Source organism: Pectinophora gossypiella, chromosome 25 (assembly GCF_024362695.1).
Source record: "Pectinophora gossypiella chromosome 25, ilPecGoss1.1, whole genome shotgun sequence".
In the NCBI taxonomy this organism is placed as follows: domain Eukaryota; kingdom Metazoa; phylum Arthropoda; class Insecta; order Lepidoptera; family Gelechiidae; genus Pectinophora; species Pectinophora gossypiella.
Window position 1 is genome coordinate 1,413,293 of NC_065428.1, and position 19,830 is coordinate 1,433,122.

Genomic DNA, 19,830 nt, shown 5'->3' on the forward strand with positions numbered 1-19,830 from the left:
AAATTTGCACAAGCAAATATATTTTTCAAAATTCTGGTAAAATTAATTCCGAATGTCTATCACTAAAAGTTTTAGCATTATCATTAAGACATGGGATTCAAATCCTGTCTTTGTTAATCAGGAATAACAATACTAATCTCAGTATAAATTGGGGTACCTACCTGATAATATTATAACTTCAATGAAAATTTCCTTCAAGTATTACATTCGAAATTGTAAAATATTGATACCTAGTTCGGTTAGATAGAATAGTTGCCCTTTTTATTATTAACTCATAGGTGAAAAGGAAGGAAAAATAGTTCATTAGTAACATATAACTTACATCACCATTAGCGTTTTCTCTAAATTATGTTGTTGTAGATTTATTATTATGTTGTTGCTGATCAGCCCAAAACACAGTTTACAATTAATATAAAAATTACAACAATAATGTCCCTCCACTTAATCAATCGGAACCAAACTGCAGTGGAGAAGTAACAATAATATTTTCATGATAAATATATGTTTATCTTATTTTTCGGTTAGTGTTGTAACGTAAATCAGGCAGGTCCCTTCACTAAATAACCTGACATATTAAATCTTCAGGATGGGTACGAGAAGTGAATCCCTGTGCAAACAACAGGATCATGTTAAGTTAGGTTAAAGGAAAGGATGATTTTTACGAACGATGATAATATACCTACACGACCGATAATTAATAAATTAATGTTATCCTTATATGTAACTGCACACCTAAGGGTAAAATATGTTTTATTCATTTATTTATTTTTTCCAGTAAATAATAGGACGTCACTATTACTGTCCTAAAAACAAATTCAATAATTATTACACTAAAGAGATAGCTGCGTAAACAATGTTACGTGTGTTAATGTGTTGTGTGTACGTTGTTCTATCATCTGATTGGTGGGTGAAAGGTTGCATAGAGGAATAGGAAAAAAATTCACAACAAGTTATACTTATTATTACCACATAAAAAAAAAAAAAAAAAAATATACTAAATATTATTACCAAGCCCATATGGTCGATATTAGGTAATACACAATAACTTGGGCTCAGGTAATCTATTTTAATAAAAACAAAATCTTAATTATTACGAAGATAATTATCACACAAGTATATAATGTAAATGCACTTCCCCTCTTTATACTTTCAGCCTCATTTAACAATATCTTATAATAAAGAGGAAAGTTTAGTTCAGTGGTTCTGAATATTTTAATGAAAAAGGTCATTTGAATAAATGTATCGAAATTCTTACTTGCACTTATATTTGTATTTTCTCTAATCAATTTGACATGTTGTCTTAGGATTCATTTAACTACTCAATGTCGACAACAATTGCCAACTTAGCACAGGATGTTACAATCAATCTTGTGTCTGGGTGCCCTCGTTATTACCCGTTCTTCTTTATGTATTTCTTCTTCTTTTATGTATGTAAACAAATAATGTGTAACTTTGATAATTATTGTAGCCCTTGGTATGCCAAAAATGAGTGTTATACTATATGATGAAGTCTCACAGTCCTTTCGACTATAACTATCGTTGTTGTTCAAGAGCTTCGGAAATGTGCTCTATGGTGAGGTCCCTGTGAGGCTCTTATAGCCAATCTTGATGTTGAGCTCATTCAGAAATTTGTTCTTGTGTAGTTCTTTTGTTGTGAAATTGATAGTAATGTGAAATAGGTATTTAATGTACTCGCTCAACTTCAACTTAATTATTTAGAACTATGTATCTATTCTAGTACAGTATAGTATAACCATATATTATATAACATACATAATATCGATTCCATTCTTGAGAACTGGTGAAACTTGTTTAGCGAACAGTTATTATTCTTATTGTTTTTTACATGATAATATCAAAACGTTTGGTGGAACGCCGCGCTGAGTTTATCAGGCGACGGCTTTGCCTCTCACTGCCTTTATTGGGATTAAAGTCATGGGCAGCTTAATTAGCTTTCGTGATAACAATGTACTTTATTCACTAATGAATAATCATATTATTGGTACTCGTTTCAATTTAAATGTTTCATTCCCAACTAAACTTTGAACATCTACACTGTTTAAAACCTCTCGAACAAGGAGCGAGTATAATTATGAGATTAAACGAACTTACCTGTAAGTGAAGTTCTATCTCAATTATACGAAGCTCCTTGTTCGAGAGGACTCCCTCCCTTCAATTTTAATATCCCGCCCTAAAGCTTCCACAGGTGATGGAGTTGTCCATGAAACATGCTTTAAACATAATGACATTAGTTGACAGCTGCGTTCAGGAAGCGGGAAACTAACTTTTTTTTTAGCTTTGGATATGAGCTTTGAAAATTGTGACGATGCTGGAGCATAAGACGTAGACTACACTGTTTAAAACCTCTCGAACAAGGAGCTTCGTATAATTGAGATAGAACTTCACTTACAGGTAAGTTCGTTTAATCTCATAATTATTTACTGTTTCAACTGTTTTAGGTAGATAATGGCCCTGATTCCTATGAGTAAATGAATGAATAACCCGGTCGAATCAAAAAGGTATCTCGCTGGTAACTTAATTCTGTCGGTTGTTTTAGATTTCTGCTTAAAATTGACGTGTATTCCATAAATTTTATGCCTGTTGATTATCCGTCCATTTAAGAATAAGAATAAAATAAATTTATAATTTACGATAGACAGAGAAAGAAATAGGATCGGTTCGTAGTGCCTACTTTGTAGGCCGCGCCGCCGCCGCGCCGCAGCCGCGCCGCCGGCGTGCGGCGCGGGGCGCGCGGAGCGGGGCGTGCGGAGCGGGGCGCGCGGCGCGGTGCGTGTGGCCGTTGACCCGTTCGAGCAGCTGTTGTCTCCATTACATCGAAAATTTTCGATAATTTGTCATTATTGTTTTTTTTATTGAAATTTGGGTTCTATGCAGCTAAAAGCACAATATGGAATTGAAAATAATTAAAAACAAAACTCAAAATTTCATGAATTTTGCGACGGAAAATTCCACTAGATATTAACTCAGAATCATGGTCTGAATCATCCCTCTCAGTATTCGTTACGATGTCACTAACACCCAGTATATCTATAATTGACATAAGGTGATATGTCAATCCCATATCTTTACCACTGTTACTGTCGATTATCATAACCGTTTACAACATGGCTAACACCTGAACGCGTTCTATGTTTTTTTATCGCTCATTCCAGCATAGTTTTTCTAATGAATATTTTATAGAATGTTACTATGAGTATAATGGTTTCCTTACAACATAATCTAGATATGTTGAAGTGTAGATACTTATCGTAATTTCTTCCTTGTCCGGTCATAGAGATGACCTTCGCTTCGTGGCTAGGAAAACAGCGATTTTTACCTCTTTATTTTCTAAGAATCCTAACATATTTATTTATGTATTATTTAAATTTCAAGACTTTACAGTGCAGAAGCGCCAATGCGACGTGAAACTTTGAATATAAAAAATAATATAATTAGACATTAACATAGCATATGTATGTACATACATAAACTCACGCCCGTATTCCCCGAAGGGGTGGGCAGAACTACAAATAATCAAGAAACTATTTGCAGCTACTTTTGATACATAGTCCTAAGGTGGATAATGATAAACCGTTTGATGATAGGGGATCAGCCTATCGCTCTTACAGATGATCCATCATGTTCGACAGGACGCTGCCCTTTGTCGCCTTTTACGACTTGCACGGGAAGATAGGCAGCTGAACGCATTCTATGTTTTTTCTTTACTCCCAGTCCATCAGAGGAGTTAAGTGACTTCATCATCATCATCACCAGCCCATTAACGTCCCCACTGCTGGGGCACGGGCCTTCCCTATGGATGGATTGGGAGATCGGGCCTTAAACCACCACGCGGGCCCAGTGCGGATTGGTGGTTATTAACAACTGATAATGCAACCGGGACCAACGGCTTAACGTGCCTTCCGAAGCACGGAGGAGTTCGAGATGAAAACTTTTTTTTTTGTGGTCACCCATCCTATGACTGGCCTTTGCGAAAGTTGATTAACTTCAACAATCGCAGACCGAGCGCGTTAACCGCTGCGCCACCGAGCTCCTCACGTAAGTGACTTAAGACTGGACTTAAGTGTAAACAATATAAAAACATATTTAATTTTCACACATCATTCATAATCTCGCAGAAATTCAGACACTCGCGACACACTCGTAACTTGATCTACCTATAATTATATGGATTTGAAGGAACACTGGGCGTCAGACGGCTGATGATGATGATGAAGGAACACTAACTATGATTCGTGGTAATTGGGTCGTGGACTAAGTTCAAGATACATTATGAAATTCTGATACAAAAGAGACAAATCTAAAACTAACGAAGAACATTTTCTATTTAACTTAACTTATTTAAATATGAATTTTAATCAAGAAAAACGTTATTAAGTCCGTCATTTCATCACGTTTGTCTATGACGTCACAGTGGTTCAGGTTCAGGTAACGACTGCTTACTTACATCAGTAAGTAGTAACCGGGACCAACGGCTTAACGTACCTTTAGAAGCATGTATTATCTTATTTTTGGATAATCAGGTGATCAGCCTATAATGTCCTAACCAAATTAGGGATCACAAAGTAATATTTGTGGTATGTCCCCTCCGAGATTCCTGGGTCCTCCGGATCGTGAGACCAATGCTCAACCACTGGACTTCGGAGGTCGTAGAAGAATCGACGTTCTGGGGCTTTGTCAACGCCATAATTCTGACTGAGAATGAGTATGTAGTTCACAGTTTCAAATTGTACTCGGCATTTCAAACGCTTACTTCTTTTTAGGCTTTTATAATTTCGACTATAAAAGGTACGCGAGTTTCAACCTTTTGTCAAGTGGTAAATAGGAATAAAAAGCTTCTCTCTTCTATCGTGTGGGTTGTGAGGTGGGATTACCAACCCCATCAACCCTGGTGTCAGGTTTACTATTGAACTCATATATGGCTCATATAACGGCTACATACTTACATCAGTAAGTAGTAACCGGGACCAACGGCTTAACGTGCCTTCCGTAGCGGTGCGTGCTTCGGAAGGCACGTAATGTCCGAACTAAACTAGTCCCCACCGAGATTTGAACCCGAGACCTCCGGATCGTGAGCCCAATGCTCAACTACTGGACCACGGAGGCTTTTAATAAAAAGCTTATTAGAAATCACTGACCAACTGTATCCAACTTTGTACGTATATTTAAATCGCTACCACTTATGAACCCGCTAACTTCGCAGCCTATATAAAATGGTAGAGGAAATCGTTTGACATTTTTATGAGCACAGCAATTGATGTATTATACTTCCTTTACAAAAAAAATGTGTCACAAGACCGTGTGATCTTATTGTGTCCATTCCTAATGGGAAGAAGCTGTATACGTCAGAATAGGAAGCTTTGGAATCCCCATTGTAATATTATATAGGGCCGATCTTAGCAGTGAACGTACGGTCACATTCACTGCACGTCAGCACACCTCCGATATAGTTATATGTTATGGACGCAGATGGTCCTTCAGCTCGTCGCGTTTTGAATCAAGCTCTTCCCGACGTTTCTGTTCAAAGCCATACACCTTGGTGTTCACAGTAGGCCTCCATTGCGACCGATCCTGGTTACGTCAGCCATACAAGAGCGCATCTTACATCAGTAACAGGGACCAACGGCTTAACGTGCCTTCCGAAGCTTTTTATAGAATAGAATAGAATAGAATAGAATAGAATATAGAATAGAAAAAGTTTATTATAAAAGGACGCCACTCACAAAAAAAAAGACAACAACATCATATCAAATTTCCACTAAAACAATTACAAAAAAGCAAGACGGATGTTTGTCGAAATGACCATAAGGTGGTGGTGGACGTCCTGAGATAAAAGGGCCTCACTCAGCACAAGTCGCGGCGTGAACCACGACGCTGATATTATGTGGACCCTGTTGGGTGACGCACGAACATCGTATTTCATAAACATGTGTTAATGGTGTATATATTCCAATTCAATTCCAAAATATACTTTATAATATATACCAAATTATTTTAATAGAATTAGAGTGTACATAGACAAATATTATCGCAAAGATGTATACGTAAATACTTAAGGTTAGAATAAAAAAGAAAGTTATTAATATAGGTAAAACTAGTAAACAAATGTAATAATATAAACAAATACGAATTCCATGAATGTGTATTGTGTAGTCTGTCTGTGTTAGAACCTATATGTATATCGCGCGCGCCGCACCCCGATTCTAGCTCGGTCGGTAAAGTAGTTTGGTTACTACTAGTACTTACAAACAAAATATTTTTTTTCCATTCGACCGCCGCGCCGCCGAACGGGCACAACGTGTTCCTAAAGTAAAGCGAGATTATATATTTGTAATAGAATTGCGTATATTAATTAAAAAGAAAAAATAAAGTGAATCAAATAAAGCAAATATTATACATTAACCAAATTAGAAACAATAAATTACGTCCAATACACTCAACAACATCCATAGTAAATAATAGAAACGTGCAGTCGTTTGAAAACCCCAATAAACAATCCATGAGGTAAGCCAAAACAAAATATAGTGTTTTATGCTTAAAGTACCTACCTATACTATCCACTTATATTGAATAAGCACGCACTTTTTGTTTTTGATTGACGGATAACATAATTTAGCCTGTGTATAACATTGCGATTACTTTTCAGACCATGCAAACATTACCCGAAGGAAAATAATAATAATCATGACAAAGGTTGTGTCGCCGCATCCAGCCCGCTAGGAGGACTCCGCCACGTTGACGTGTCGAAACCAATTAGGTAAAATATTAATTAGCTTAATAGTTGCATATCTAGGAGATAGCATTTGTACTTTGATTTAAAGCTGTAAATTGTTTTCAGACTACGAAACGGCGGCGGCAAATCGTTCCAGCACTTGGATGCGGCGAACCTGAAACTGCCCCGGAAAGCGGTGGTGCGGTGACGAGGCACCGCGAGTGAGTAGTACGACGCACGGGTCCTGGCAGCAGTCACGTCGCGGGACCAAACTAGTTTGTCCGCAAGATATGGCGGTAATTTAAAATTAACTATTCCGAACATCAGCGTTGCAAAATGAAACTGTCTGCGATATTTCATTTTTAGGATTCTAGCCTTGTTTATGTAAGGTGTTACGTGTGTGCGGGGAGGAATTTTGAAGCAGAATCTAGCGCAAGCATTCTGTACTCTCTGAACCAGTTTTTGTGAGCGCGCCAGAAGCCGAGGCCCATACACAGCGTCCATATAATTAAACTTAGAGAGAATTAAAGAGTCGCATAGTTTGATTCGAATGGGAGTACTTAAATATTCTCGAATTTGGTACATTACTTTCAGTCTGTAAAAACAGTTGCTAGCAGTATTCGTAATGTGCTTTTCAAAAAGTAACTCTTCGTCCATTAGCAACCCTAGGTTTCGCGATTCCGACACTCGCTGTACCACTTCGCCCCGAATACTAACGTTCAACCCTTGACGCGTAATACCGTCTATCTGTTGTTTAGTTCCAAGAATCATATACTTCGTTTTACTTGCGTTAAGTACTAGGGTGTTCGCTTCTGCCCATGCTGCAACACGTTCTAAGTCTTCTTCTAGTCTAATTTCCGCCAGACGAGTATCACAAGGCTTACATGAAGTGTAAATCTGTATATCGTCGGCGTAAACGTGGAATTTACAGTTCTTTATTTGTTTCACCACATCGGCGCTATAAATAATGAACATAAGAGGACCCAGTATTGATCCTTGCGGAACTCCCCTTTTGACGGTTTTAGAGTCCGACCTGACAGATGAACCGTCCTCGTTGCACAATTCGACAATTTGGGCTCTGTTTTCAAAATAGCTACTAAACCACTTTATGCTGTCTATGCTAAATCCGTAATAGTGTAGCTTCGACAATAGCATTGGAATATTTATACAGTCGAAAGCCCTGGAGAAGTCCAGCAGAGTCAGCAGAGTCCCCTCACCATTGTCACGCGCAGCCAGTATATCATCTACAACATGTAGCAAGGCAGTCGTGGTGCTATATCCCTTCCTGAACCCCGACTGTACGTACGGTAGTATGTTATTCTTTTCCAGAAATTTTGTAAGCTGCGAGGCAACTACTTTTTCTAATATTTTGGACATACATGGTAGGATACTGATTGGACGAAGATCTTTCAATTCTGTGGCATTTGAAGATTTTGGTATCGGTTTTACCAATGCCTTCTGCCATAATGTAGGATACGTATTTGTTACTATTGAGCAATTAATTATATTGGTAATCACAGTCAACGTATCAGGCAGGGTAAGCAGTAGCATATCCAGCGAAATACCATCCATTCCAACAGCATTCGTTTTAATATTACGGACGACTTTCATAATATCACTTTCTGTGACCTGGCTTAAAGTAAATGTGTCGGACACACATTGATGACATTCAAAATAAGTCAATTGGGATATTTTTACATTATCGCTACCGGGTACATTTAGAAAATAGTTATTTATTTCGTTTGAGTCCTTGAAAATATTTGCTGGCAATTCGGGCCTACTTTTAATTCTCACATTTTTTTTAATATGTTTCCAAAGCGTACGCGAGTCATTTTCAGTGGAGTTAATATAATGTTCGTAGTATGCCTGCTTTTCCCTATACAATGCCTCACTCACTAGCTTTTTTAAATCTTTATAGTATTTTTTATGGTTTTCCTGCTTAGTAAGTCGAGCCCTGGTATGTGCCTCGTCCCGCTTCTTCATCATAAGTTTTATGTTATACGTTATCCACGGGTACTGTTCGCACTTTACTGATACGGTTTTGACGGGAGCATGGATATCGAACAAGTATGAAATCATTTCACTGTAGATGGTGACCATGTCATTTACATTTGTTAAAGAACTAACGTTGGTCCAATATAACGATGACAGATCTTTGTTGAACATATTCAGATCGATGTCCCGTAATGACCTACGCGTGATTCGACATGGCGCGGGTTTACATTTGGGGATATTTATTAAACATGTAAGGAATGCATGTCTTCCTAGTTCGGGGACATAATAGACATCAACAGAGCTCCCCTTTACATCTGTACAGACCAAATCAATGAGAGTCTCGCTGTGGCCAGTGAAGTGTGTTGGCTCAATAACAAGTTGATTTAAATTGTAACAGCTTAGGAAAGTATTTAACTTCTTGACGGAGCCGTCTCGATCAGCGACGTCCAACATATCGACATTGAAGTCCCCAAGCAGTACTGTATGATCACTCCACGAAAATGTAGACACAGACTCGGACAGCGCCCCCAAAATCAAGTCCACTGTTACCCATTGTGGGCGGTATGCGGTGCCTATAACGACTTTTTTCCGTTAACTGTAATAGCGAGCCACATCTGCTCGACACAACCAGACGGCGGGTGAGGCAGCACGCGGGCGGAGATGCCGCGGCGTATGTAGAAGCCAACGCCGCCACCGCGCTTGCGTTTGCCCGGCGGCCGCGGCTCGTGCCGCAGTCGGTAGCCCGGCACGGCGGGGGCGCACCCCTCCCGGCCTTCCTTCAGCCACGTCTCGTTAATAGCCATTATGTCTACGTCGTGTCGGTCCATAGCCACTAGAAATTCGTCATGTCCCGTACCCAAAGAGCCAGCATTAAACAAACCAACTTTTAATTTGCGTGTTACAATCATTTTAAACACATTAAACCGGTGGTATACCCATATTCATCAATAATAATGAGGAGTGTGATTAGAGTTGATCGTGTTAATATATTTGTAGCGTAGTTCAAATGTAGTGTTGCTGTGTTGTTTCTTGTGTGGGTATGAACATGTATGTAATAAATGTATAATGATATTATTTGTATATAGTATAAATTAAGTGATATTAGGCATATACGATATAATAGCAAAGAACAAACATAAAGAATAATTTTCCATTCAATCCGCTCGGATATCCCCACCTGACCAAATGAGTCATAACGACTTTGTAAAGATACAATAAACACACAAACAGACAGTAAACAATGAACACTAGTAAACGACAGCAAAATACATTCAGTACAACCGTAAAATATCGTTACTTCATAACAACGGCTTCTTCCTTGCTGTAGCCGGGACCAAAAACCGATAGAATGTCGGCTTCCGATCGGATTCGGTGTCCAGCGGATCCAGACGCTCGACGACAATATATTTTCCCGTCTCTTGACCAAACAAACCGCCAGTCCAACCGGTTTGCTGCTTCGCGAGCCCGGTAGAAAAGGTGGCGATTAGTTTTGGTCAATCGTTCGTTGATGTAAAATCGTTGTGGGGCACCCTGCAGGCCGAGCCCCTCGGTGGTGGTAGTGCGGCGCACGCGCGCTGCTCGTAGCAGCGCATCGCGGGGCGCGCGGCGAGCTAGTCGCACGGCGATGGCGCGCGGCCGCGGCGCTGCTCCCCGCTCCGCCGCGCGGGTGACTCCCACCCGGGCACAGCTCACCACTTCACGCTCGTCCAACGTCACACCAAGCTTGGCAGCGCAAAGAGTAAACAGGTGGACAGGGTTTTCTCCACCTATCTCTGGAATACCAGATAGCTCCACATCATTTAACAGGAGCTCCTGGTCCCTATCGTTAAGCTCCATTTTTAGTTGGGCGACTGTAGACTCCAGCGCCTTGACCACCCCACCAGCCTCCCCACCCTTCCTCTGCTCCAACTCCATCAGGCGAGTCTCCAGCTTGTCGAGACGCGCATCGCAGGCACCGACCGCCATCCTGAGCTCCTGCATATCCTGTCGGAATGCACGAATCTCGCCACGCGTTTGCCGCATTTCCTCCCGGAACTGCCGAAACTCCAGAGCTAGCTCGGACTCCCGGAACTCTGTGATGGTAGTGTCCAATGTAGGTCCTGCCTGTGGGCTCTCCTCACACGACTGGTGAAGCGGTGGTGACACGACAGGGGCTCTTACAGGGGTGCTATCCTGGTTTGCCCTCGGGACTTTGGATGTGCACTCAGGACACTTCCAAGTCCGACCTGCAACCGCGCCAGCAGGCAAGCCGACACACGCGCGGTGGTACAGCTTTGTGCAGCATGCGCAATTAACGCTATATACACTAGCCAGAAACTTCCCGCACGCACCGCACTTGGACTTTGACCCAACCATATTGATAGTCTAGTAGTGACAATGTTCGCCAATAGATGCCTGTTTGTTTATGTTTGTACTTTGTTTTGACGGTACTTTTTGTATTAAGTTTATGATTACGACCGTGAATAAATAAATGTTATTGATAGTGAATATTTATTGTGGTTTTTCTGGTGTATACACTGCACTGAACACTGTGTCCACAATTAAGGGTGATTATGAACTTGGTAAGTTTATGTTTATTATGATTTGATAGCACAATACACGGTTTTTATATTTCTTTTTGATACAGCAACGGGTACGTGAACACGGTAACACGACGTTCGTGACGTCACCTGTCGCGCATTTTTTTTCACGCATTTGTTACCTATAGTATGTAAGTTACTTTTGGTTGTTTGTTTTACTTATTTGTAGTACCTACAATGTGTTTTCTCGGGAAGAGCGGTGTCTCCTGATACAGGCGCTACGCTTAAAAAGAGGCTCCAATCACCTATAATAGTGTATTGGTTTTCTACAAATAAAGTATTTTGTATTTTTTGTATTTTTTTTTTTTGGAGACTTGTTGTCATGGCCGAATACGACTGGAAAGGATATATAAATATATTATATAGGGCAGTGGTTCCTAACCTAGGGGTAATTACCCCCTCAGGGGTAAAACGGAGATTCTAAGGGGTAACACGGTATGTCACGAAATAGTATTAGAACGGTTTTGCAGCGGCGAGGAGATTACTCAGTCAAAGGTTTTTTGATGCCTAATCTTCTTTTTATGTTCTTTATTTTAACTTTAATTTGCCTGTGCACAACTCTCTAATATCATTTTTACTAGTTTAAGATTATCAGTGGAAACCTGTAATTAGTTTTCAACTGTTATGTTTTTTGTCTACTTTCTGTATTTTATAACTGTTGGTTTTCCTTAAATAAAATAAATAAAATAAATAAATAAATAAATAAAACTCTTGTTACATTAAAAATAAAAGCCAGAAACCGTCTGAATGTTGAGCATGACATGAGATGCGTGTTGAGTGAAACCGAACCTAATATTGTAAAACTTATTGCAAAGCAATTTCAACCTTCACACTAGTTAACTCCGAGATTTATATATTACTTTACTAGTTACCTAAAAGTGCATTTTTTTACTTACATAATAAACATAATATTCGTTCGAATTTGTGTGGTTTTATTCGCGCTGCTGCATAGAAGTGAATCGCGCTGCTATCATGAATACTACGATGGAAAATTCCACTTGATATTAACTCAGAATCATGGTCTGAATCATCCCCCTTAGTATTCGTTACGATGTCACTAACACCCTGTATATGAAAGCGCTTCCAGTTCAGCATTGTATTCTCATTTGTTACATAATGTCCAAGAAAGAACTAGAAAGTAATGGTTTTTGAATTAATGATGAGACGCAGTTCTGCCTATCATGAAATCAATAAAGATAAAATAAGTATATCTAGAGTAATTGGTCTTATTATAGTTGTCTATATTTTTATTAATGTAAAATTGTAAGCCTATGTTCAATAAAGATTATTATTATTAGATTATTATTATTAGATTATTAGTAGGCACAGAATATTATGTTGTATAATCTGCCCAGATACGATATAATACACCTTTATACCGTATCTGTGAAGAGATGTGATTCTTTATATTTTTTTACCTTTTTATTTAAATTAGTTATTGTAGATTTAGCATTAACTATTTGGCCAGACTTTTTTTTTGACGTGCCTTATTGTAGATTTGCCGCGTATGGCATTAACTACTTGGTCGGACAAATGCTCGTCGCGTCGGAGCGCTGAAGGCTCTCACACGGTGATTGGCCGGACGAATTTGAAGCGCTGAGGGCTTTCACTCGGTACAAAATTTAAGACAACAGGTCTGAGGATGCCCAGTTGGGAGCGAATCTCAGTTCAGAGCGTCATCTGATAGGATTTTGGAAAGAATGTGGGTCGATAGCGATAAGCGCTGAATGAGGAATCGACGACCACGCCGGCGGGGTCGGTATCTGGGTTAGTGTTTGTTGTCGTGAGCAGATTGGCCGCCTCTATGGGACAATTACTCTAGTAGGCAATCGGGTCGTCAGGATCGTATATTACATCCTTCGCAAGCCGATACTTTTCAGTACCGTTCCTAAGCGGGACGTAATAATAATTCTACACCGAGATTCATGGACATACATAAGCAGAGACTATGGAATTCCATTTGCTTCGATTCTGACGCACTTCTCTTGCTTCCTCCACATTCATCAATCGTTTCATACACGCACGCCGATTAAGAATAGATCTTATTGAACCTTTTCTAAGGACATCTCCAATTTGGTCAATGTACGTCCTTCTAGGTCTTCCTCAGCCAGCCCTAACACCAACCAAATGCTATTATCCTTCATCCGCTCTACGTGTCCAAACCAACTTCACATTCTCTTCTCAATCTTAGTCACTATATCGTCTTTACACCACATCTCTCTCACATCACACTGTTTCTCACTCTATCACTCAATTTAACACCGCTAATGCTACGCAACGACCGCATTTCTACGGCAATTTTTATGCTTCTTATGTCATACCCAACATTCACTACCACACACACATGAGAAAAAATTTTGATATATGGAAATAAATAACCAAGAAGACATACATACATGACCAAGAAGAGCTTACATGGAACAGATTAAAGAAAAGGTTAACGTCGTGTCTTATAGGGAAGTCAAGGAATTGGTCTTTGATAGACTGGAATGGAAAATGCTACACTGACAAGTGGCTCTTATTGATGATGATGGAAATATATACATACATACTGATAGATATATACGTATATACCGCGATGTCCGTGGCCTCACTCGGCAGGGCCCGCAGAATACCAGCGTCGTGGCTCACGACGCGACTTATGCTGAGCGAGGTCCTTTTATTCCGGACTCCACCGCAGATGATCGGGCCGTCAGTGCGTTGCATTTAGAATACTTAGTTTTATTATTATTGTTTTTATGATTTTGGTTTGTTTTTTTTTTGTTTTGGTATATTCTTTTTTTTTTGTCTATGTACTTATTGATTTCCGTGTGGTTTCTGTCCTGTGTTAAATGTAATGTACCTGTCTGTCTGTGTCTGTGGTGTCCGGAAGTAATAAATGTTTCTTTCTTTCTTTCTTTCTTAGATAGAAAAGAATCGATCTACCTAATATCGACTGATACATCACTATGCTCATAAACGTCACAACACTAGCTTACGTACTTTGAGACGCTTGTAAATTGTTATCTTATTGAAATATAATCAATAATTATACTGAATTAGTCGTTTCTGTTTAATAGTACATAAACTCCCGCCTATTTCCCACCGGGGTAAGCAGAGACTATGGAATTCCATTTGCTTCGATCCTGACACACTTCTCTTCCTTCCTCCTCATTCATCAATCGTTTCATACACGCACGCCGGTTCAGAGCAGATCGTGCATGGAAATGGTACATATAAATATGTCTTTACGCATAACAATAGTGTTTATCACAGAGCATATAATACTAAGTGTTTATTCTTCTATATTTAACACAGTAGATAATAAAGTAATCCAAAGTAACTAAAAACAATAAGAGACAATGAAGTGACGAACTCTGAGATAAATACAATATTGATAACGCATTGTTAGTTATGGCACGCGCTAAAGGGCCGCAACTCACGAGGACGCCATGGCGACATCGCCAGCAACTGAGTGTGTACATGTGTGTATAATATATAGCTTAACTCACCTGGCAAAGCTTTGGCAACGATGTCATATCAATATAAATTATTTGGCGACGTCGCCTTAGTTTGTCCATATGTTATACTGGTGTTAGTGACATCGTAACGAAAACGTTAAGGCAGAATTCAGACTATGATTTTGAAATAATAATAGAAAGTGTTTTTTTTTGTCGCAAAAGTATAGAATTGGAAATAATTTAAAACAACTAAAAATTTGCGACAGAAAATTCCACTTGATATTAACTCAGAATCATGGTCTGAATCATCCCCTTCAGTATTCGTTACGATGTCACTAACACCCAGTATAATCTAAATGGAGAGCAGATGCACAACGTATGATTTTATTTAGCTCTGCCCACTCTAATAGTGAATTCAACGTGAATTTAGTATGTATTATACGCATTACCTTACTACGCGATAAGTCTGTAGTAAAATTATCAATGGGGCGTGAACTGCATGCTCATTAATCTTATTCTTATCTCATTGTAAACGATAATTAATCCTGACAATTATAATAATTATTATTATAAAATATTTACAACGTGACTGATAAGTAATAAATAATTGAGCACGGTAATGTGCTAATATGTCGTCTTACCAGTCATATCGATGGAATGCCATCTTCTTTAGAATTTTAAAAATAGAACGACAGAAATAATTTTATTTAAGTTTTTATGGGTTTCGCCGCGGAGTTCCGTGTTGCTCTACGGCATCGCCTGAAATTAAATGCTTTTTAATATATTTTTTATTTCTGTATTTTTTTTAAGTAAGTAAATTAGTTACTTATTCTATTTTTAAAATATAATTTTATATATTAAAGATTTATGAAAACATTTTTTCTCTATGTAACTTTTCATAAATAAGTAACATAGAAAGAAGAAAATGTTTTTCATTAGTTTTAGATCTGTCTTTATTTAGTGATCAGAATTCCATAAATTATCTTAAACGTAGTACACGACCCAATACTTCCTAGAAGCAGTAAGTCAACCTGTCTTAGCTAAAGCAGTCAGTCCATCAAAAAAAAAAGGAAAAAATATATTCACCATTTTCTCAATATATCTTTTGTCTTATAAAACGATTCCGACAAAATAAGTAGCCATTATTCCACTTTCGGTCTCGCCGGATGAAAATAAAAATAAAACTGGCATAAAATGAAACATCTTTATAGACAAACTGTCTGGTAAAGCCGTTTCGGATACTATCCTGCCTAAACCCATAATCCCAAACTCGTGCCGATTCTTAGCACAAGTGGGTATAAAAACCGGCCAAGAGCGAATCGGACACGCGCAATGAAGGTCCCGTGGCATTGTATAGTAATATTTATGTGGGATACGGCTGTAGGGAGCGCTGGTAATTTCAATAAAACCCCACACAAACAATTGAATGAACTGTATTACTTAGGATATTAATTAAATTACAAGATCCAAACATTGAGACGCGTTGGCTTGCTCGCGCTAGAGATGTGACTGACCATAAATGGTAGACTATTAGGTATGTCCCATACAACGGCTGATGATGATGATGATGATAGAAAAAAAACCGGATATTTTAAATACTGCACGCTCGCTGTACTGCACAGAAAGAGACAGATGACCTCTGTCGCGGCGACAAAGTGTCGTGTGCTTACGGTACTAAGCCCCCGGGTTAAGTCCCACAAAGTCACACTTCCGAACCGAAATTGCACCAATGAGTTATTAATTTAACTTAAGTGCAGTTTTCACTAACACTCGGCTGGACCATTATAGACGGCGATACTGCTATCACTTTGGTCTAACAGAAAACTCGGTGAGGTGTGGGTGCTTAGTTCATCTTGCGATGCATGTACCTCTAACTAACTCATTGGGATATAAACGTACCACTTGACACAAATTCTTTATAGTTTATCGTTTGTGTCAATTGATATAAGTTACGTTTCTTTACTTTTTAAAGGAAATAAATAGAATTTTGCCTTTCTATGACTTTATAAAATTAACTTTCTTCCAAGACATTCTGTTTTCTGTACTATAAGACTGTTACATTATTAATTGAAATATGATATATCAACAATGACTTCTGAGTAGTTATGTGTGTAAAAAGGTATAAGTAGACTTGTATCAATTTACACAGTATAAAAGTTAGTGTCAACTGATACATGTAATTTATTTTGATCCTCTACCATTATTGTTTAGGTTCTAAATATAACTAAATATTAGAAAAGAAATCTTCCATCTTCACCTATCGACACGTCTAACTTCTGTTCCATTATTCCTTATAAGTCACGAGCTAAAATTTTTTTTAACTTTAAACTCGATTTTCTCAAAACACGAAATTTTGGATTTGTATTACTTTTCGCCGACGGTACAGAATTTCTGGTGACCAAATTCAATAAAATAACTATGAATCAAGGTCCCGCCTCCTACGGAACCCTCAATAAGTGGGTTTAAGTATCTAGAATGGTGAAGCGAGATCAACGTACGGTTGCCTAGCAACGCGAGCGGTTAGTAACAGAAAGTCATTGATGAAGTTGTTAAGGGTGCACGCGGACTACACGGATGGTCGTCCGCGAATGTAATGCTACATTTTTTTTATTATTAGATAGATAGATAATACGTTTATTTGGGACAAGTATTCGTATGGACTAATACAGGGTGTTAGTGACATCGTAACGAATACTGAGGGGGATGCTTCAGGCCATGATATGGAAGGATCCTAATTGTTTTGTGAATTTTTTTTTGTTTTTTTTTTGTTCTGAGATTTTATCAAATTGAATAATCCGTTGCAAAATTCATGTTCTTTATTGTATTTTTTAAATTTATTTTCCACTTGATATTAATTCAGAATCATGAGCCGAATGATCTCCCTCAATCATGGCCTGAATGATTCTGAGTTAATATCAAGTGGAATTTTCTTTAAGTAATTTAAATTATTTTCAATTCTATACTTTTGCGATGGAAAATTCCACTTTATATTAACTCAGAATAATCAACTGAATCATCCCTCTCAGTATTCGTTGCGATGTCACTCTCACCCCGTACAAGTAGCTACGCGTGTTAGTGACACCGTAACGAATACTGAGGGGTATGCTTCAGAGCATGATTCTGAGTTGATATCAAGTGAAATTTCCTGTCGAAAAATTTTATTCGCAGTTGGCTTGTCTATTATATACGGCAACACGGCTCAGCCTATCACGTTGGTATAACAGAAAGCTCGGTGAGGTGTGGGTACTTAGTTCATCTTGTGATGGATGTACCTCTGACTACGACGGGTTTAGTCGTCAGCTTGTGTTATAATTGGAAGAATGTCCGTGTAGTTTTATATCTACCTTATACATCGTGATGGAGTCTGTGTGGACAGCTGGGGATTCTTCAGACGAACGAGGATACAATATGATAGATAGTTATATTGTTAGGATGTCTATAAATGTTAACGGAAATGTATGTAATCCGTCATTGTATACAATTCCTAGGAAATGTATCATCATCATCACCAGCCCATTAACGTCTCCACTGCTGGGGCACGGGCCTTCCCTATGGATGGATAGGGAGATCGGGCCTTAAACCACCACGTGGGCCCAGTGCGGATTGGTGATTATTAACGACTGCTAATACAGTCGGGACCAACGGCTTAACGTACCTTCCGAAGCACGGGGGAGCTCGAGCTGAAAACTTTTTTTTGTGGTCACCCATCCTATGACCGGCCTTTGCGAATGTTGCTTAACTTCAACAATCGCAGACCGAGCGCGTTTACCGCTGCGTCACCGAGCTCCTCAAGGAATTGTATGTAATTCCTAAAACTGCACGGAAATGTGTGAAATAATTATATTATACTTACAGATTACACATTTCCTAGGGAATCTATACATTTCATAAATAGCAATCGGAAATGTAAAACATTTATGATATTGGTGGGGACGCGGGGACGCATTTATAATTACTTAATTATCAGACTGATTACTTGCCGAATGAAAATTTGATTTTATAAGAATAAATATGAGTTGATTTTGTGATAGGTTAAAAGTTAATAGATAGCTGATTTTTGAAGTTTCAATCAGTAAGATAATTTGAACATAACCCCTCAGTATTCGTTACGATGTCACTTATACCCCGTACAAGTACGTGCGTTGTGCTCATTTGATCTGGCCAAACTACATCATTTTGTGGCCAATGAGTGATATTCTATTAAATATGACCATTTCATGAAATGAGATCTGAGATCTGTTATTTATCTTCTTATTCGTGGCTCTGTCTACCCCCTTTTACACACAGGCGTGAGTTAACGAGGTAGTAAAAATTAAATATGTAAAGGTAAATAAAATCCCAGAAATATTTTAAATTTGTCAAAAAATAAATTTAAAGCTCATGTGAAGCTTACTTTATGTACTTAAAAAAACTTATTATAAGATTAATGACTACCTAAATTATAAAAATGTCTGGTATTGAATGTGTTCCTCTAGTTCTTAAATAACTTATGTAATGTATAACCTCGTTGGTTTTTAAAAGATGTGTTGCTGTTGCAGTTTCTTGTCATTTCTTCTCCTCAGCCATAACACCTTGCGAAATGACGTAAATTCAAAAATGTTATATTGACCTTCAACAAGTTTATCCATGATAATTACGTTGAATAAATGATTCTGATTTCTGATACACGTGTGGACAAATAGTGTTTATCAACTTACATACTTGTGAATTGTAATATTTACTTAATTTGTATATTAAATTAATAGTAAGTATATTAACAGATTGACGCAAATTCAATATTAAACAGTAAAGTAAATAATTACGTTATAATGGTGAGTATATTGTACGTAGTATTGAAATTATATTCGCGTTATTGTGTCAAGGCAGTATTTTACGTCAATGGACAGACGTAAAAATAAGGGACTTTCCAATCGACGTTCCCCAAACACACGATAGATGGCGTTGTTCACTTTTAACGTGATCATTACCCATTTTCTCATTGCTGCGGTACATATGTTAGCTAACTCTACAATAAAACGTAAATATTAGTAACATACCCAGTTTTAATCAGTAAATGTTAAGTAGCTCAAATATCACTCTTATTACG

General features: G+C 38.3%; 1 protein-coding gene across 1 annotated transcript in view; it reads left to right on the forward strand.

Annotated features, from left to right (window-relative positions):
- LOC126378181 (neural/ectodermal development factor IMP-L2-like) overlaps positions 1-19,830 on the forward strand; it is a 112,864-nt gene that overhangs the window by 21,570 nt on the left and 71,464 nt on the right. The window lies entirely within an intron of this gene.